The sequence below is a fragment of the Castor canadensis genome, chromosome 16 (assembly GCF_047511655.1).
Source record: "Castor canadensis chromosome 16, mCasCan1.hap1v2, whole genome shotgun sequence".
NCBI classification, from domain to species: Eukaryota; Metazoa; Chordata; class Mammalia; order Rodentia; family Castoridae; genus Castor; species Castor canadensis.
The window spans coordinates 12,390,849-12,412,564 of record NC_133401.1 but is presented as its reverse complement, the minus strand read 5'-3'; the positions used below and the strand labels follow the sequence as shown (position 1 = coordinate 12,412,564).

The window sequence follows — 21,716 nt, the reverse complement described above, 5'->3', positions numbered from 1 at the left end:
AAGGACATCAACCATATTCACCTTAACTTCCTTCTTGACCCTCCCTCTCCCGTTAGGACCTCCCATTAGCATAACCTGTTTTTAATAATATTGCTTATATTTGTATTGTGTCTACCTCACATACATGAGAAAAAACATGCAGACTTTTTCTTTATGAGCCTGGCTTTCTTCACTTAACATGATGTCCTTCAGTAGCATCCATTTATCTTCAAACCACATAGTTTCATTCTTCTTTATGGCGAATAAAACTCCATTGTATACATACACAACATTTTCTTAATTCATTCATCAGTTGTCAGACCTCTGGGTTGTTTCCTTTAGCTGCTAGACTTTAACCAAGCTTTCTATTGTTTAGTCTTAGTTTTTTCTTGGGTAAAATTAGGATTTAACATGACTGTTGAAGAATTTGAGACAACTAATGTCAAGCACAACATTGTCTGGGCCACTATAGTCACTGAATATATGCTGGTTGCTGCTGATATTATCATCATCCCTATCATTGGCATCACCATCATCATTATTGCCATAATTATCATCATCATAACCGCCATCACCATTAGTTTCACTATCACCACCAACATCATCATTGCCTTCTTTTAAAACATTAAGACTTCTTGACTAGGGCCATTGACTGGATGCCTTCCTCTTTCTTTCCCCACTCAAATTCCTTACAGAAGCTATATCTCAGTTCAGCCAATTACTATTAGTTTTGTTTCAAATAATATTTTTGACACGAGGGCATATCCTAGACCACTGATCTACAGAAACATGTTACTGGTGCTGGGTCACATGTGACTTAAGTGGGAAACAGGGCTGCTTTGTGTGGAGCCTTCAAGTAAGGCAGTAAATGGGTCCATTTTACTTATAAATAGTTGCAAACCACAGAAGGTCTCATGATTGTCACCGATAACAACAGCATGGTAAATTTTTTCTCTACATACACTGCTGTTATTTCATATAAACTAAAACTATTTTTATTTGTCATTTTAATAATATTTTCTCATGTTTCAATATGAGCTGACTATAACATCAATGGAACTCACTTCCATAGGTACAATACTAGATAGTGGCAATTGTCTATTCACGAAATCTGTGTTCTTTTATTGCTGCAACATCACAAAGTTGACAAGGATTGCTATCATTGTCATGTATTGATAGAAAAGCTTTTGAAAGTTTAAAAAACATGATTATCCCTAGGCCACAAAACTAAATAGAGATACGTTTGGGCCTTAGACCTCAGCTTCCTAAACAAATCTCCGAAGAAATAGAAAGCAACTTATTTTCTCTCAACCTTTACTTTCAGCCAATCACGAAGATTTTTGCCTCTTAATACTCCTCACCATTACTTTTGAGTTTGGGCTTGGCACTCTGGATCATGGCATCATCCTATTAATTTATCTCTCTGCCCTCACTTAACCACCTTTACCTTTCCCACCTCCATAAGCAGCTAGAGATTTTTCTAAACCAGTTCTTCATAAGCCATCTGCATGATCATTGGCCCTCATTGCCCACAGATTAAAGTGCAAACTGCTTCGGACTGTACTCAGTGTTTTGGATGATCTAGCTCCATCCACTTCTATGTCTTATCGACCTCACTCCCAACCCCTCCTGTTCAAATCCACTCTAGCAAGATGGACTCCACACATACAGTTTACATCTTTCTTCTTCTGCATCCTCATGTGAAGCAATTCCTTACATGAATCTAGATTAGATTTAACCTGTGGAAAATTTTACATTACATTACATATGGCAGGTGATTTATTTAATCCATTGGCAAAGTTTAAGAAGATCTCTACCTTCTCCTGGAAATTTGATACATCAAGATAATGGTTAACTGAGCCTCAGAAATGGCTAAGCTCTTACAATGGGGCACACCCTCTCCAATAGGCCACAGTTCTCATCAAACCCCTCTTCTCTACTGTCTTACCTCCAGCTAGCCTCACTCATAATTGTGACATGTTTAACCTCTTAGACATTTGAATTTGCAGCGTTTGCTTTATATTCTTACCAACAGAATTGTATTTTCCTATAAGCTTCCATTGAAGCCACAATTGTCACTCAAATAATACCTTTGCTGTGAAGTTTATGTTGATTCTGGGAAGTTGAATTAATCTATTCCTCCTCTGCCCCCATTTAAATGTGCTGGTTGATGACCTCTCTTCCTAAGGCACCAAAAAGATTTCACTGTCTATCTTTCCTACTAGATCATATACAATTTGAGAGCAAGGACTAATATTTATTCATCTTCATGTCTCCTATACTGCTTAATACCACACCTTAGTAAATAACATTGAATTGAAGTTGGTATAACTTAATTCAATCCGCAGCTCATTGATGATTATATTTTCCCATTCCACATCTAGACTGCCTTTCTTTTGGTGCTTATAGCACCTGCTTCTCAGTAGGATCCTTATCTAGTGAAGAAACAAACTATTTTCCAATGCTCTATTGATTTAAAATTTAAGCTCTTACACAAATCATCATCCAAGGAGAAGAGAGAGTAATAAATTTCTTTGGTAGTGAATCAAAACCACTCTCAACTGCACAGTTTCTCACAAGGACTTAACAAGAAAAGAGAAAGAAACACCCACTCTCCACCCATAGGAGGGAATAAGTCTCCCGGATCATGGTCTGTTCCCAAACTCCACTGTTCTCAAAGAATTAATGCTTCCCACACATCTTGTTTGCTTTTGAAAACCTATTTTGCTTTTTTTCATGGAAGTAGATTCTTGATGAGTTACTTCATATTATTTTTGCATTTTCATTTCTCTTATAATATGCTTTCCTTTGATCTAATATACTTTTTCAAGCATCTAACAGTTTATCAGATACTGTGGCTGGTTCTAGGATGGCAAAACCAAATACATTTTGTTCTCAACACCTGCAGGGGGACTCACAGCCAATCCACATTATCCACAAATAAATCATTTAGATAGTATATGACAAATGCAGCACAGAAACAGAGCAAATACTTACCACCATATTTATTATGTATTCATTGTGTGCACTGTGACATCAATTTATGTCGTGGTCATTTACAACTTGTCTGCCCATTGTCTGAACTTCCTTTGTATGCTCTAAGCAATCAAGGAAAAACTGGAGTTGCTACTCCCCAAAGTAAGTAGAATAAGGTTATAACAGAGGGGACACCCCATGCCACTCTCATATAGTCAAGCCCTGTGAGAAAGTTATTGCACATACAGCTCATACAGGCAGAATTACCAAAATTTTGGAGAAAAGAAAAGGTAGAGTTAGTTGCCTGATCAGATATTGAGCCATATAAATGAAATATCTGACTGAGAAAAGAGAACATGGCATGCACCATGAGGGAGGTCAGGGGTATCAGTAGCTGTAACAATGTACTCTATTGATGAACTGAAGCCCAGAGTCCCTCACTGTGCCTTTATCTCCATCCTTCCTGTATTCTGTAGCATGTGTGAATATGTGTCCACAATAACTTCCCTGGCTCCCCTTTGTGTCACTTGATTATTATACAAAGGGTGTATTAGAGGTAGCAATCCTTATCATCTAGTCCAGATCTTGGCAGACTATAGGCTGCGGGCCTAATATAGCTTCCTAAGGATTTTTGCAAATAAAAATTTTATTGCAACACAATCATACCCATTCATTTCCATATGGATTGTAGCTTTCATGCTATGATGGCAGATTTGAACATTCTTGACACACCCTGTATACACTGAAAAGCTTAAAATATTTATTATATGGATTTTTCAGAAAACTTGTGTAACCCTTGATTTAGCACAAAGGAATATAGAATATCAGTTGGGAATTCCTAAGTACTAAGAGAAGATTGAGTATTGATCAGAGATCCAAGACTTGGAATTGGACATTAACTCAATTGTTTGTGGGTCTCTCTTTGGAGAAAGATTAAAGGGCTTTCAGATGGGTGGGGGATAGTTTCATTCTACTAAAAGGGAACAGGAATTTATATTTCTGTTGAAGTTGTTATTGAACACCACACATGGGGGACACTATGCAAGTATTAAAAGGAATAAGCTATATTGTACATATGTCAGTACCCCCACATTTTTCCTATGTTTGGAAGTTACCCATAATGTGGGTTTTGGAGGGAGGTAGAGCTCATCTTCTAGAACAGATCTTGAACCCATTTGATATTTGTTTGGCCCACTCTTGGAAATTAAGGTGCTGGCACCTGACCAAGGATTGGCCAATCAGGCATAACTGCTCCAAACCTTGAATCTGAATCTTGTAACATACAGAAACATAGAGGAGACAATCCATTACTATGGTTGGGACTGGGGCAAAGAAATATCATTATTGGTAATCACATGCTCAGTGGCAAGGGCAGCTATCTAGTATGGGTGGGAAACACAGTATCACCTTGGACAACAATGGATGCCTTCACCTAACTGACCCTATGACTTGGTTCTTCCTGAATTCTGGCCCTTTATTTCTCTCAGTTTCTGCCTATGTTTTGATACCATTTCTTCTGCATTACCATCAATCTCATTATTCATGCAATACCTTCTCAATAATCTTCTATTACCTCATGTAAATAGGAATCATTTTCATTCTTTAAATGCAAGACTGCTCCTTTTAACTACTAAGTTGCTTTTGGTCAACTTAGAAAAGAAGCAACAGCTACATTTATTAAGAGATTATCATATACCAAAATCCCTGTTAATCATATTACATGTACAACATCCCATTAAGTACTATTATTAGACCCAATCAATGTCAAGGTCTGGACCAAGTATGTATTCAGTAATGTATTTGGTGGTAAACCAGCTCTCCAGGCAAATGAAAGCCGAGTTGTAGTATTTGCAAATATGGTGTGTAAATATCCCCCCTATTAATTGTAGAAAGGGATCTTGTAATATTTCCATAATATATATAATGTACTTTGATCAAGTTTACCCCCTCTATTACTCTTTCTTATCCTCACTAAACAATTTTAGCAGGTTTCATGATTCTATTTTCATACATGTGTATGAAGTACTTCAATAATATTTAGCTCCTTCACTCTCTCCTTTTGGTCTCCTTCCTCCACTGGTACCCCTTCATCTTGTACTTATGCCATTTATTTTTAGGTCTGGATTCCCATATGTGAAATGACATGTGATATTTGTCTTTTTCAGTCTGGATTATTTCACTTAACATGATTTACAGTCCTTTAACTTTTCTTCAAATGACATGATTCCATTGTTCTATGTGTCTAATACTCTCTTTTATACACTCATCATATTTTCAAAATCTATCCATCAGTTGATGGACATGTAGAGTGATTCCATAGCTTGACAATTGTGAACACTGCTGCTAGAAACATGGGTGTGCAGATATTGCTACTGAACTCTATTGTATGCAGACTTATAATCCTTCAGAATCATGTCAGATATCAAACTGTGAATGGTTAATCCATCTGTTCAGAAAGTTCCTAATTCAATTATCATTGCCACCAGAGGCACGCAGCTCCAAGAGAACATTATGCAACATAAAACAATCCACGGTGCCCTTACACTTATACATATGTAAATGTTTTTGGAGATAGAATCTCAGGATGATCTTGAATTCAAAATCCTGCTACTTCAACCTCCCAAGATCTGGGATTATTTCAACCTCCTAAGAGCTGGGATCCCCTTGCCCAACTCTATTGTTTCTTTTCATTGGCAATTACATGGACATTGAATGCTAAACTTGCCAACATATTCCTTTTTTAAGCAAGTAGTTTATAAGAAATAATTACATTTTGAAAAATCTAAATTAAAATTTTCAGCTTCAGTTAAATATTTTACTGAAAATGTGAAGTAATTATAACTGTATCATTTCATGTAATTTTTAATATTTCATAAGAAAAATAGATTAGAACATGAAAAATAGGATTTTTCCAATTTTACACACATTTTAGTTATGTTATGACTAAAATACAATCAAATTCATTTATTTTGTAGATGATTGAACTCTATTTTTTAATTCTTTAGAGGAGACATGTTCAAACTATGACCCACAGAAAAAAAATCCAGTCTCCTGCTTATTTTTGAAAATAAAATTTTACAGGAACATGGGTAATACCTTTGGGTAGGTTTTTATCTCTAACTACTTTGCTGTTCCCACAGCAGAGCTGAGTCATTATGACAGAGATGAATGGTCTTTAAAGCCTAAAATATTTATTATCTGACCCTTCACAGATGAACTTGGCCAACTCCTGCTTTACTGTCTCTATTTTGCAAAATAGAAAATAGAAAACTGATATTCAGATTTGATGAAATATGCCTGTCATCCTAGCTACTTGGAATAACGAGAGCAGGAGAATCACAGTAATAAGCCATCCCTAGTAAAAGGTTCGTGATTCCCCATTGCAACCAGTAGCTGGGCTAAGTGATGAACACCTGTCATCTCAGCTACTGCAAGAAACATAGAATAGGAGGGTTGGGGTCCATGATAACCCAGACAAAAAGCAAGACCCTATCTCTAAAGTAACCATGGTTCAAACAGTAGAGTTCCACTCAAGAAAGCACAAAGCCCTGACTTCAAATATCAGTATCATCCAAAAAAGGAAAAAGAAAGGAGGAAAGAAAACTGAGGATGCCCAGACAGACATGTGTGAGCTTGCTGGCCTCACATTGGATATGATGCACCCTTAGAAGGCAGTATCTGTGGTGACAGTGGGGAACACCAGTAGGGAGGAGATCTGAACATCTCTGAATCTCATGGATGACTGCTTCACTGTATGGCATTTTGGTGCTGGCATCAAGAGCTGATGGGCAATGAGCCAATCACATCCTTTATCTCATTTTGGAACTCTCTGCACAGAAAAGAACAACAATAATCCCCAAGTCCACTGAAGCATTACAGCAATGATACTGTGGATTTACATGGATCAGTAAGCTATTAAAACCCTAGAGTGAAACATTAGATCATCGATGTCTCTTGGAGCAATCAGCTTGGGATGAGGGCAGAAGGTAGAAGGCAAGAATTCACCCTTTGACTCAAGTAGGGAAGGAAGAAGTCAAATTGTCCCTATTTGCAGATGATATGATCCTTAAAAGTCAACCAAAAACACTTAGATCTCATAAAGACTTTCACAAAAGTAACAGGATACAAAAATAAATACATAATCTGTAGCATTTCTATATACAAACAAAAAGCAGTCTGAGACAGAAATCAGGAAAACAATACCTTCAAAAAAATTAAAATATGTCAGAATAAATTTAATAAAGGAGGTGACTGACCTGTAGAATGAAAACCACAAGTCCATAAACAAAGAAAACAAAAAAGACATCAGAAGGTGGGAGGATATCCCATGCTTATGGATCAGCAGAATCAATGTTGTGAAAATATCTTTACTATTTGAATCAACTTATATGATCAACACAATCCCTATCAAAATTCCAACAACATTCTTCACGGAGACAGAAAATTCAATCTTAAAGTTCATGTGGATGCACAAAAGACCTCAAGTAGCAAAAACAATCCTGAGACAAAAAAGCAATACTGGGGATATCACAATACCTGACTTCAAGCTACATTACAGTGCTATGGTAATAAAAACAGCATGTTACTGACACAAAACACAGACATGAACACCAATGGAATAGAATAAAAGATGCTAATGCAAAAACACACAACTACAGCCATTTGATTTTTGACAAAGGAGCCCAAAATACGTGCTGAAGAAAAGACAATTTCTTCAACAAATGATGCTGGGAAAACTGGAATTCCATCTGCAGAAACAATATCCCAGTCTATCATCTTGTACTGGCATCAATTCAAAATGGATTAATGATCTTAATGTAAGATTTTAAACAATGACATTAATCCAGAAAAATATAGGAAACACGCTGGACCACATAGACATAGTATTAACTTTATGAATGGAACTCCAATAACTCAGCAATTAAGAGGAAGTATTGACAAATGGGAGGGCATGAAACCAAAATACTTCTGCACAGAAAAGGAAGTAGCCACCAGACTAAAGAGACAGCCTACAGAATGGGAGAAAATCTCTGCAGCTATACATCTGACAAGGGATTAGTAATGAGAAGATACAGGGAGCTCAAAAAAATAACCTTTCAAAGAATCAACAACATGCTGAATAAATGGGCAAATGAACCAAATGGACAATTCTCAAAAGAAGAAGTATAAATGGACAATAAACTTATGAAGAAATGCTCAACATCCTTGGCTGTGAAGGAAAGGCAAATCAAAACTACATATAGATTTCAACTCACTCCTGTCAGAATGGATATCATTGATAACACAAACAACAGAAATGGTTGTGAGGATGTGCAGGGAAAGGAACACTTTAACACTGTTGGTGGGAATGTAAATTAGTGCAACTGCTATGGAAAGCAATATGGAGGTCCCTCAAAAAACTAAAACTAGAACTGCCATACAATCCAAAGATACCACTCCTCTGAATATATCTGAAAGAATGTACTCTATTATATGATAGAGCCACTGTCACACCCATGTTTTCTGCAGCATTATTTATAATAGCCAAGTCAAGGAAGCAGCCCAGATGCCCAAAAAATGATTAATGGATTAAGAAAATGTGGTATATATACACAATTGCATTTTATTCAGCCATAAAGAAGAATGAAATTTTATATTGTTTGCAGGTAAACAGATGGAACTGGAGAACTTCCTGTTAAGTGAAGTCAGCCAAGCTCAAAAACGCAAAGGTCACATATTTTCCCTCATATGTGGAAGCTAGACCTGTAAGTTACATGTAAGTACAGAAATGCATATCATATATATGTATGTATGTATATATGTGTGTGTGTGTGTGTGTGTGTGTGTGTGTGTAGTGACAGAGAACACAAAATTGTATTTGTAAGTCTGTCTGAGGGAGCTACGGGAGGTGGGAGAGAGAAAGAACAATATTGAAACAGCCCATCTATACAAGAATATGATATAATACACTGTACAGTAGGCTGTTGAATATTTGGGAAATATGATGATAGAGTATGAGTAAGTAATGGAAGGAAGGGAGTTAATTTGATAAAAGCACGATATATAGAGACTTGATGTACCAAAGCAAAAAAACCGTTGTTCTACAATATACAAAAACAAATCTTTTCCAGGAGTGGGTATCAGTGGGAGGGGGTGGACACAAGGAAAGGCGGAATAAGTCTGTATATGGTGGATGTATTTTGTATCCATATATGAAAACCAAAGAATAAATTTGTTGAAATTTTTCTAAGAGGGGAGAGGAGAATCTAAATCCAAATAAGATGTATTTTAAGCACATATGGAAATATCACACTGTATCCCCCTTTACAACTATTATATGCTAATAAAATCATAAAAACATGGCTGTGAAATTTTAAGTGGTAGGAATTTGTAGGAAGTTTCAGGTCATTTGGGGGTGTGTCCTTGGAGGGGTATGGGAACCCAGGACCTCCCACTTAACCTTGCTGCTTGCAATCCATGAAGGCAGCAAATTTGTTCCACCCTACATTCCCCTGCCATAATGTATTGCCTCACTACAGGCTCAAAATCTATAGGGCCAATCAATACATTGTGGACTGAAAGATCTGATCCATCATGGACTGAAAGATCCAAAACTGTGAGCCATCAATAAACCTTATCTCTTTTTAAGTTGATTGATCTCATATTTGTAACAAAAAGGGAAAGTTTCCTAACACAGCAGGGATGAAGGAAATTGGCCCTTCCTTATTCCTCCTCCTTCTCTTCCTCCTCATCTTCCTCTTCCTCCTTTTCCTTTTTGTTATTAGCATATATTAATAGTACAAAGTGATTTCATTGTGATATTTCCATATTGTCCCATCTGTTACTCATTCTTATTTCCCTATCACCTTTTCTAAAAATTTTAATGGGTTTCATCATGATATTTTAATGTACACATACAATGTACTTTGATCATATTTGTCCTTCATCACCCTCTTCTTTTCTCCTCTCTTCACCCATTTCGTTACCATAAAATAATCCCACTTTTGCGTTCATGTTATATATTTAGGTCCTGTTTCTGTGTGTGAAATAAAATATTTAATATTTGTCTTACTTAGTCTGACTTATTTCACCTAACTTGAGGATCTCTAGCAACATCAACTTTCCAGAAAATGACACAATTTAATTCTTCTTTGTTACTGATTGATACTCCATTTAACATACATGTATACTTTCTTTATCTCTTCATCCAATGATGGGTACCAATGAAGTTTCCATAGCTTGGCTATTATTCCTGCTATAAACATGGGTGTGCAGGTATTTCTATTGTATCCTGACTTACATCCCTTCTGTTCTCTCCTCCTTTCTTTACCTTTCCCTTCTCTCCTCCCCCTATCTTTCACCCCGCTGCCCCTACCTCCTCCACACTCACCACTTGCTGAATAGCCTACTATACAAACTTTACATATTACCCCCATCCTTCCTATCCCTCTGCAATCCCTGAAAATAGCACCCTCCCCCACAGTGACTGAATTACACCTAAACATATGTTACAGCCTCAGTACCCTACAGCCCCACACCTCACATCCCTTCTCCCCATTGCCCCATATCACCTGTTTCCCCTCCTCTAGTACCATCCTTTTCATTATATAACCATCTCTCTGTATCTAAACAACTGTTATCTCCCCAGTGCATACTGTTTATAGATAATACCACCAAGGGGTTTCTATATATTACATAAATAACTGGTCTGGCATTGAATTTGTGAATTTGTTATTGCTAAATTATACCTCCAGGTCAGAGAACAGAAATAATACAACAACCTAGGTAACTAGTTAGCCACTCACGGTACACAAATTAAGTCAAGGTAAAGACAACAGTTGATTAAAAACCCCAACTAGCTAATCAATAACATAGGAGCAAATCACAAAAAAAGAAAAATGGGGAGAAGAAGGCAGGGGAATACAACTCCTCAAAAGACTGACAATAACTCAATAGAGAATTGGGTGGAAAAGGGAGGAAATTAATCTCCAGTTCCTGAACCTAGTAAAATAATAAAAATGTTCAATTAACTTAAAGATGAGCTTAAAGAAGAACTTGAAAAGGATATTAAAGATCCTTAAAGAGGACCTTAAAGAGAAGTTTAAATAGAACACACAAAAACAACTCAAAGAATATCAGGAGACCACAGGTGTAAAAACCAAAAAGACACACAAACAACTAAATGAACTAGAAGAGGATTTCAACAAACTCCAAAAGGAAACTAAGAAAAAATTTAAAAAGAGATATGAAATAAAGACAGCACAAGATATGAAAGAGGAGTTTAACAAAGATATGGAAAGTCTTAGAAAAAAAAGATCAAACACAACTCCTGGAAATAAAAATCTTCCTTAAATAAAATAAAAAATACACTTGACAGCAATTCCACCATACTAGAACAAGTGGCAGACAGAATTTCATGGCTTAAAGATAAAATAGATAATAAAGAATAAACAGAATAATTTTAGACAAAAGACCGAACAGTTGTGAAAGGAATACACAAGAACTCAGAAACTCCATCAAAAGACCAAACCTGTGAATCGACAATGAAGAAGGAGAAGAGGTAAAAGCTGAAAGCATGTGTAATATATTTAACAAAATAATAGCAGAAAAATTCACAAATCTCAAGAAAGAGATGCCCATGCAGGTACTGGAAGCCTTCAGGATGCTAAAAATCCATGGCAAAAATAGAACCTCTCCATAGCATATTACAGTTAACACAACTAGCACAGAAAACAACCAAAGAATACTGAAGTCTATGAAAGAAAAATCAAATAATACGTAAAGGTAAACCCATCAAAATAATAGCAGATTTCTCAACAGAAACTCTAAAAACAAGCAGTGCATAGAGTGAGGTATTTCAAGCACTGAAAGAAAACAATTTCAGTCATAGAAAACGTTACCCTAGCACACACTCCTAGGATAAAAGCAAAACTATTATTCAAAATTGATGTAGAAATAAAAGTATTCTAAGATAAACAGAAAATAAAACAATATATGACCACCAAACCACCACTAAGAAGATTCTGAGAGAAGTCATACACAGAAGATGAAAAAAAACACAACCATGAAAGAATGGGAAATACTAAACCTCAAGAGAAAAACAGACAAGAAATCAGAGAGTAGCATAGAATTAGCTGCACAAACATAAATGTTTAAACAACAAAAACAACAAAATGGACAGACTCACCACATACTTTTTTAATATCAACATTGAATTTTAATGGACTCAACTTCCCCATAAAAAGACATGGATTGGAAAACTGCATTAAGAAGGAAGACCCAACAACCTATTGTTTGTAAGAAAACCACCTTAGAGACAGAAAAAAACATTGCCTTAAGGTGAACAGCTGAAGATTTACCAAGCTAATGGCCATAAAAATAAACAGGAGTAGCAATACTTATATCAGATAAAGTAGACTTCAAACCTAAAGTAGAGAACTCCAAGATGGCAGCTAGAGGTAGGAAGCAGAAAGCGACCCTCCTATAGTGAAATCTTGGAGAGACGCTGGAGACACACTTTGCAGGCATAATCACCAAGAAAAGGCATAACTTTGACCCCTCCACATCTCCAGCCAGTGCAGAGAATCTCCACTTCACGTTAAATGGAGAAACGAGGAGGGCCCCTCCTCCAGTGGCCAGCGCCCATACGGCTTGGGAAGACGCGGACCAGGTGAGCTTCGTGGTACTGTGGTAGCCCCACAGACAAGCCTGGGCCAGAGCAGCATAGCCCCCTGGACAGGCTGACCTCCACCCAGGAAAAAAAAGAGAAACTGAGTAATAAGCAATAAGAACAGTTAAGACACGCTGGAAAGACGGTGGGGCACCCTGAGCGCTGAAGATTGGGGAAAGGGAATCCTTCCCAGGACTGTAAATAAACAAGCCAGGTGGGCTGGAGAGCCTCTGGCGGGAGCGGGGCGCGGGCCCAGCAACCAGGAGCGGGAAAGCTTGTGACAGTGGAGGAGGGAAGACCCACTTCCCGCGTGAACTGTAAACAAACATGGCGGCCGGCAGGAGCAGCAGCACCGCCCAGTAAGCAGGAACAGGAAAGCTTCTGAAAGTGGCAGTGGGAGGAAAACTTCAGAGGAGAGGGGGGAAGACCCACCTCCCACATGAACTGTAAATAAACACACAGGCCTGACAACACCTTTCCCAGTGCTTGGAAAGGGGAAAGCCTGTAGCAGAGGCTCCCCCACAGGAGAACTCTGAGCAAACAAAGCCTGTGGGACCAGGTGAGTGCTAGCTCACCCCAGAGATCTGCATAAATAACGCCACCAGCTACAGGCTGAGAGCAGCAGGCAGGCAAGCCACAGTTGCAGATACCACTCTCAGAACTGTCTCCAGACGCTTTTTTTTTCTTTTTCTCCCTACCTTTGATGAGAGAACAACCGAATTACACCTGCAAGCCGAAAAACTTACTGAAACTGTATTGCATTTGAACTTGAGACACTTGGTGGGGCTTTTTGTGTGTGTGTGTGTGTGTGTGTGTGTGTGTGTGAGTGTGTAGTTTTGTTCTACTTTATGCATCCCCTTTGATGAGACAACTACAGAACAACATCTGAGGCACCAACTCCAGGACTGGAGATTGAGACGGACACCCAAATTATTAAGACTGAAACTGAATTGCATATAAACTTGGAAATTTTTTGGTTTTTTTTTTTAATTTTCTATTTTCCATTTTATTTTAATTCATTCTTATATAGATATTATTTTCATTTACATATTTTTTTATCTTTGATTTTCAATCCTCTCTCTGTCTCTCTAATGTCTGTTCAGCTTACTGTCGATTAGTACACTAACACTCCCTGTTTATACCTTTGAAACTCTCTTGTCTGATACCTTGTTCTGCTTTCTCCCTCTTGTCTGTATATTTATCTTCCCCTTTTCTTTAGCTTCTTGCTTTCCATCTCAGCTCACTCTTCCATTCTAAATATTACCATTGTTATTATTACAAGCTAGAAAATACTTAATTACACACAGTACAGAGACAGTAACAACACCAAGGACAATGACGGGAAGACAGAAAAAACAGGGAAACCAGTTTCCCCACAGCAAAAAATTAGTACAGGAACCAGAGGGGAATGAAGAGAACAGAAACTCAGATCCAGACTTCAACAAAATGAAGATAAACTATGCCAAAGGACCCAATGGAGCCCACAAGAATAATTTAAAAGAAGACATACTACAAGTACTCAATGAGAATTTTATAGAGATGATACTGGATAGGGTCAACCAAAATGTACAGGAGACACTCAAGAAATTCCAAGACAATAAAAATAGAGAATTTGAAAAAGCAAAAGAAGAAATAAAGGAAATCATAGAAGCACTGTATAAACACCAAAGTGAAAGAGAGAACACAATGAATAAATGGATAAATGAACTCAGGACAAAAATAGACAACATTAAAAAAGAAAACTGCCAGGATATGGAAAACCTCAGAAAGAAGAACGAAACAGAACTGCAAAACAAAACGGAAGGCGAATACAGCAGAATAGAACAAACAGAAGACAGAATCTCAGAACTTGAGGATAAAATGGTAATTAAAGGAAAACTGAAGAACTATTAACTAAACAACTCAAGACCTGTGAAAAGAAAATGCAAGAACTCACCGACTCCATCAAAAGACCAAACTTGAGGATCATGGGCATCGAAGAAGGAGAAGAGGTGCAAGCGAAGGGAATGCGTAATATATTCAACAAAATAATAATGGAAAATTTCCCAAAACTAGAGAAAGATATTCCCATACAAATGCAAGAGGCCTCCAGGACACCAAACAGACCAGATCAAAATAGAACTACTCCACGACATATCATCATTAAAACAACAAGTTCAGAAACTAAGGAAAGAATATTGAAGGCTGTAAGAGAGAAAAAACAAGTAACATACAAAGGTAAACCCATCAAAATCACAGCAGACTTCTCAACAGAAACATTAAAAGCAAGAAGAGCATGGGGTGAGATCTTCCAGGCACTGAATGAAAATAACTTCAACCCCAGGATACTCTACCCAGCAAAGCTATCATTCAAAATAGATGGGGCAATAAAAGTCTTCCATGATAAGCAGAAACTAAAACAATATGTGACCACAAAGCCACCATTACAAAAGATTCTGCAAGGGATCCTGCACACAGAAAGTGACACCCAACTTAACCATGAAAAGGCAGGCAGCACCAAACCACAGGAAAAGAAAAAGCAAGACAGTAGAGAGTAACCTCAACTTAGGTACACACAATCAAACCTTCAAACAACTAAGACAACTAAATGGCAGGAATCACCACATACCTATCAGTACTAACGCTTAATGTTAATGGACTTAATTCACCCATCAAAAGACACCATTTGACAAAATGGATTAAAAAAGAAGATCCAACAATTTGTTGCTTACAGGAGACTCATCTCACCAACAGAAATAAGCATAGGCTTAGGATGAAAGGCTGGAAGAAGAGTTACCAAGCCAATGGCCCCCAAAAACAGGCAGGAGTAGCAATACTTATCTCTGACAAAGTAGACTTCAAACCTACATTGATCAAACGAGATAAAGAAGGACATTCCATACTAATAAAAGGGGAAATAGACCAAAAGGAAATAATAATCATCAATCTGTATGCACCCAATGTCAATGCACCCAATTTCATCAAACATACCCTGAAAGACATAAAAGCATATATAAACGCCAACACAGTGGTTGTGGGAGACTTTAACACCCCATTATCATCAATAGATAGGTCACCAAACAAAAACTCAATAAAGAAATCTAAGATCTAAAATATGCAATAGATCAAGTGGACCTAGTAGATGTCTACAGAACATTTCATCCAACCTCTACACAATATACATTCTTCTCAGCAGCCCATGGAACCTTCTCCAAAATAGATCATATCCTAGGGCACAAAGCAAGCCTCAGCAAATATAAGAAAATAGAAATAATACCATGCATACTCTCTGACCACAATGCAGTAAAAGTAGAACTCAACAACAAAAGTAAAGACAAAAAACATGCAAACAGCTGGAAACTAAATAACTCATTACTTAATGAAGAATGGATCATCGATGCAATAAAAGAGGAAATTAAAAGTTCCTGGAAGTCAATGAAAATGAAAACACAACCTACCGGAACCTATGGGACACAGCTTAGGCAGTATTGAGAGGAAAGTTTATAGCCATGAGTGCATATATTAAAAATATTGAAAGATCCCAAATCAATGACCTAATGATACATCTCAAACTCCTAGAAAAACAAGAACAAGCAAATCCCAAAACAAATAGAAGGAGAGAAATAATAAAAATAAGAGCTGAAATCAATGAAATAGAAACCAAAAAAACCATACAAAGAATTAATGAAACAAAAAGTTGGTTCTTTGAAAAAATAAACAAGATCGATAGACCCCTGGCAAACCTGACTAAAATGAGGAGAGAAAAAACCCAAATTAGTAGAATTAGGAATGCAAAAGGGGAGATAACAACAAACACCATGGAAGTCCAGGAAATCATCAGAGACTACTTTGAGAACCTATATTCAAATAAATTTGAAAATCTAAAAGAAATGGACAGATTTCTAGATACATATGATCATCCAAAACTGAACCAAGAGGAAATTAATCACCTGAATAGACCTATAACACAAAATGAAATTGAAGCAGCAATCAAGAGTCTCCCCAAAAACAAAAGTCCAGGACCTGATGGATTCTCTGCTGAATTCTATCAGATCTTTAAAGAAGAACTGATACCAACTCTCCTTAAACTGTTCCACAAAATAGAAAGGGAAGGAAAACTGCCAAACACATTTTATGAAGCCAGTATTACACTTATCCCAAAACCAGGCAAAGACACCTCCAAAAAGGAGAACTATAGGCCAATCTCCTTAATGAACATTGATGCAAAAATCCTCAACAAAATAATGGCAAACCGAATTCAGCAACACATCAAAAAGATCATTCACCATGACCAAGTAGGCTTCATCCCAGGGATGCAGGGGTGGTTCAACATACAAAAATCAATAAATGTAATAAACCACATTAACAGAAGGAAAGACAAAAAACACTTGATCATCTCAATAGATGCAGAAAAAGCCTTTGATAAGATCCAACATCATTTCATGATAAAAGCTCTAAGAAAACTAGGAATAGAAGGAAAGTTCCTCAACATAATAAAAGCTATATATGACAAACCTACAGCCAGCATTATACTTAATGGAGAAAAATTAAAACCATTCCCTCTAAAATCAGGAACCAGACAAGGATGCCCACTATCTCCACTCCTATTCAACATAGTACTGGAATTCCTAGCCAGAGCAATTAGGCAAGAAGAAGGAATAAAAGGAATACAAATAGGTAAAGAAACTGTCAAAATATCCCTATTTGCAGATGACATGATCCTATACCTTAAAGACCCAAAAAACTCTACTCAGAAGCTTCTAGACATCATCAATAGCTATAGCAAGGTAGCAGGATCTAAAATCAACATAGAAAAATCATTAGCATTTCTATACACTAACAATGAGCAAACTGAAAAAGAATGTATGAAAACAATTCCATTTACAATAGCCTCAAAAAAAATCAAATACCTAGGTGTAAAACTAACAAAAGATGTGAAAGACCTCTACAAGGAAAACTATACACTTCTGAAGAAAGAGATTGAGGAAGACTATAGAAAGTAGAGAGACCTCCCATGCTCATGGATTGGTAGAATCAATATAGTAAAAAATGTCTATACTCCCAAAAGTAATCTACATGTTTAATGCAATTCCCATCAAAATTCCAATGACATTCATTAAAGAGATTGAAAAATCTACTGTTAAATTTATATGGAAACACAAGAGGCCACGAATAGCCAAGGCAATACTCAGTCAAAAGAACAATGCAGGAGGTATCACAATACCTGACTTCAAACTATATTACAAAGCAATAACAATAAAAACAGCATGGTACTGGCACAAAAACAGACATGAAGACCAGTGGAACAGAATAGAGGACCCAGATATGAAGCCACACAACTATAAGCAACTTATCTTTGACAAAGGAGCTAAAAATATACGATGGAGAAATAGCAGCCTCTTCAACAAAAACTGCTGGGAAAACTGGTTAGCAGTCTGCAAAAAACTGAAACTAGATCCATGTATATCACCCTATACCAAGATTAACTCAAAATGGATCAAGGATCTTAATATCAGACCCCAAACTCTTAAGTTGATACAAGAAAGAGTAAGAAATACTCTGGAGTTAGTAGGTATAGGTAAGAACTTTCTCAATGAAACCCCAGCAGCACAGCAACTAAGAGATAGCATAGATAAATGGGACCTCATAAAACTAAAAAGCTTCTGTTCATCAAAAGAAATGGTCTCTAAACTGAAGAGAACACCCACAGAGTGGGAGAAAATATTTGCCAACTATACATCAGACAAAGGACTGATAACCAGAATATACAGGGAACTTAAAAAACTAAATTCTCCCAAAACTAATGAACCAATAAAGAAATGGGCACGTGAACTAAACAGAACTTTCTCAAAAGAAGAAATTCAAATGGCCAGAAAACACATGAAAAAATGCTCACCATCTCTAGCAATAAAGGAAATGCAAATTAAAACCACGCTAAGATTCCACCTCACCCCTGTTAGAATAGCCATCATCAGCAACACCACCAACAACAGCTGTTGGCAAGGATGCGGGGAAAAAGGAACCCTCTTACACTGTTGGTGGGAATGTAGACTAGTACAACCACTCTGGAAAAAAATTTGGAGGCTGCTTAAAATGCTGGACATCCATCTACCATTTGATGCAGCAATACCACTCTTGGGGATATACCCAAAAGACTGTTACTCCAGAGGCACCTGCACATCCATGTTTATTGCGGCACTATTCACAATAGCCAAGTTATGGAAACAGCCAAGATGCCCCAGCACTGACGAATGGATTAAGAAAATGTGGTATCTATACCCAATGGAATTTTACGCAGCCATGAAGAAGAATGAAATGTTATCATTCGCTGGTAAATGGATGGAATTGGAGAACATCATTCTGAGTGAGGTTAGCCTGGCTCAAAAAACCAAAAATCGTATGTTCTCCCTCATATGTGGACATTAGATAAAGGGCAAACACAACAAGGGTATTGGACTATGAGCACATGATAAAAGTGAGAGCACACAAGGGAGGGGTGAGGATAGGTAAGACACCTAAAAAACTAGCTAGCATTTGTTGCCCTTAACGCAGAGAAACTAAAGCAGATACCTTAAAGCAACTGAGGCCAATAGGAAAAGGGGACCAGGTACTAGAGAAAAGGTTAGATCAAAAAGAATTAACCTAGAAGGTAACACCCACGCACGGGAAGTCAATGTGAGTCAATGCCCTGTATAGCTATCCTTATCTCAACCAGCAAAACCCCTTGTTCCTTCCTATTATTGCTTATACTCTCTCTACAACAAAATTAGAAAGAAGGGAAAAATAGTTTCTGCTGGGTATTGAGGGGGGGAGAGGGAGGGGGCGGAGTGGGTGGTAAGGGAGGGGGTGGGGGCAGGGGGGAGAAATGAACCAAGCCTTGTATGCACATATGAATAATAAAAGAAAAATGAAAAAAAAACCTATAGTCAGAAGAGACAAAGAAAGTCACTTCATACTAATAAAGGGAGTAATGCACCAAATGGAATAACAACTGTTAACTCATATGTGCCCCATGTTGGTGCACACAGCTTCACTAAACATGCACAATTGGACATCAAAACACAAGTAGATAACAACACAGCAGAGGTTGGAGACTATAAAACTCCTCTATCACCAATACATGTTCATTCAGACAAAAAAATCAGCATAGAAATTCTAGAATTGAATGATGCCATAGATCTTATTCACACAACAGATGTCTACAGAGTATTCCATCCTGCAACAGCATAATATACCTTCTTCTCAGCAGCCCATGGAATTTTCCTCAAAATAGACCATATCATAGGTCAGAAAGCAAGTCTCAATAAGAGAAAATTGAAATAAACCCCTCATACTGTCTGACCACAGAAATAACACTTGAACTCAATAGCAAAGGAAACAGCCAAAAGCACACAGTAAACTGGAGGCTAAGCAGCACATGTGTCCATGATCAATGGGTCATCAAAGAAATAGGGGAGAAATAAAAACGTTCCTGGGTTTTAAAGAAAATGAAACAAAACATTTAGAACCTATGTGACACAGCAAAAGCAGTCCTAAGAGGAAAATTATAGCTGTGAGTGCATACATTAGAAACACAGAAAGATCTCAAATAAATGACCTAATGTTGCACCTCAAACTCATAGAAAACAAAAACAAGTTAAACCCAAAAAAGCAGAAGAGAGATAATAAAAATAAAAAGCAAAGTCAACAAAAAAGAGACAAAAAATACAAAGAATCAACTAAACAAAATGCTAGTTCTTTGAAAAAAAACAGAGAATATTGACAAACCATGGACAAATCTGACTAAAATTAGAATTAATTTTAATAAATTAATAAAATTAGAAATGAAAAAAGGGAGATAAGAAAAAAATGTCAAGGAAATCTAGGGAAACATCACAGACTATTTGAAAACCTATATTGAAATAAATTTGTAGATCTAGATGACATGGACACATTTCTAGATACACATGACCATCCAAAATTGAGCCAAGAGGATTTTAATCATTTAAACACATCTATAACATGTAACAAAATTGAAGCCTTCCTAAACCCCAACAATGAACAGATTGAGAACGAACATAGTAAAATAATTCTATTTACAAAAGCCTCAAAAAATTAATTACCTAGGAATAAAATTAACAAAGGATGTGAAATACCTATATAAGGAAAATTATAAACCACAGAATACAGACAATAAAGAAGAGTATAGAAGATGTAAAGGTCTCCTATACTCATGGATTGGTAGAACCAGCGAAGTGAAAATAACTATATCACCAAAAGCAGTCTTCAGGTTCAATACAATTCTCATCAAAATGCCAATGATATTCATTACAGAAATTGAAAAACCAACCCTAAAGTTCATTTGGAAGCACAAAAGACTGCGAATAGCCAAGAAAATACTGAGCAAAAAGAGCTATTCTGGAGGTATCACAACACATAACTTCAAACTGTTCTACAGAGGCATAACAGTAAAAACAGCACTGTACTGACATAAAACCTGATATGAAGACAAGTGGAAGAGATTAGAAGACACAAATATAAATCCACACCTCAATACCCACCTAATTTTTGATAAAGTCTCCAAAAACATATGATGGAGAGACAGCTTCTTCAAGAAATGTTGCTAGGAAAACTGGGTATCTTCCTACAGAGAACTGAAATTAGATCCATATCCTCCACAAGTATCCACTCAAAGTTGATTAAGGACCCTATCATGAGACCTGGAACTTTGAAGCTAGTGCAGGAATGATCAATGAATACACTGGAAACAATTGCCATAGGCAATGACTTCCTCAATAGAACTCAAGTGGCTCAAGAACTTAAAGAAAGGCTTGACAAATGCCTTGACAAAGGCTTGACAAAAGGCTTGACAAACCTGAGAATACGAAGCAAAAAGGAACACTATTGAGCCTCTACTCCACCATCAGCACCTAGACACAAGAAAGCACACCAGAGCTCAACCACCATTCACTCCTGGATAATGCTTCATAAACCCCAGACATGCAGGCACAAGAGATTGGAACACTAAACAAAATATAACACCAGATATGTAAATATCAATGCAGCAACATGAAGCAGCAAGGCAACACTGCCCTCTCAAAAGCAAACTTCATCAATAAGGATCTACACAATAGTAAAAAGGAGAAGATATCAA

The 21,716-nt window shown here is 37.1% G+C and overlaps 1 pseudogene; it reads right to left on the bottom strand.

The window, feature by feature from the left end:
- LOC109675357 (cytochrome P450 2B1-like) overlaps positions 1–21,716 on the bottom strand; it is a 135,892-nt pseudogene that overhangs the window by 54,983 nt on the left and 59,193 nt on the right.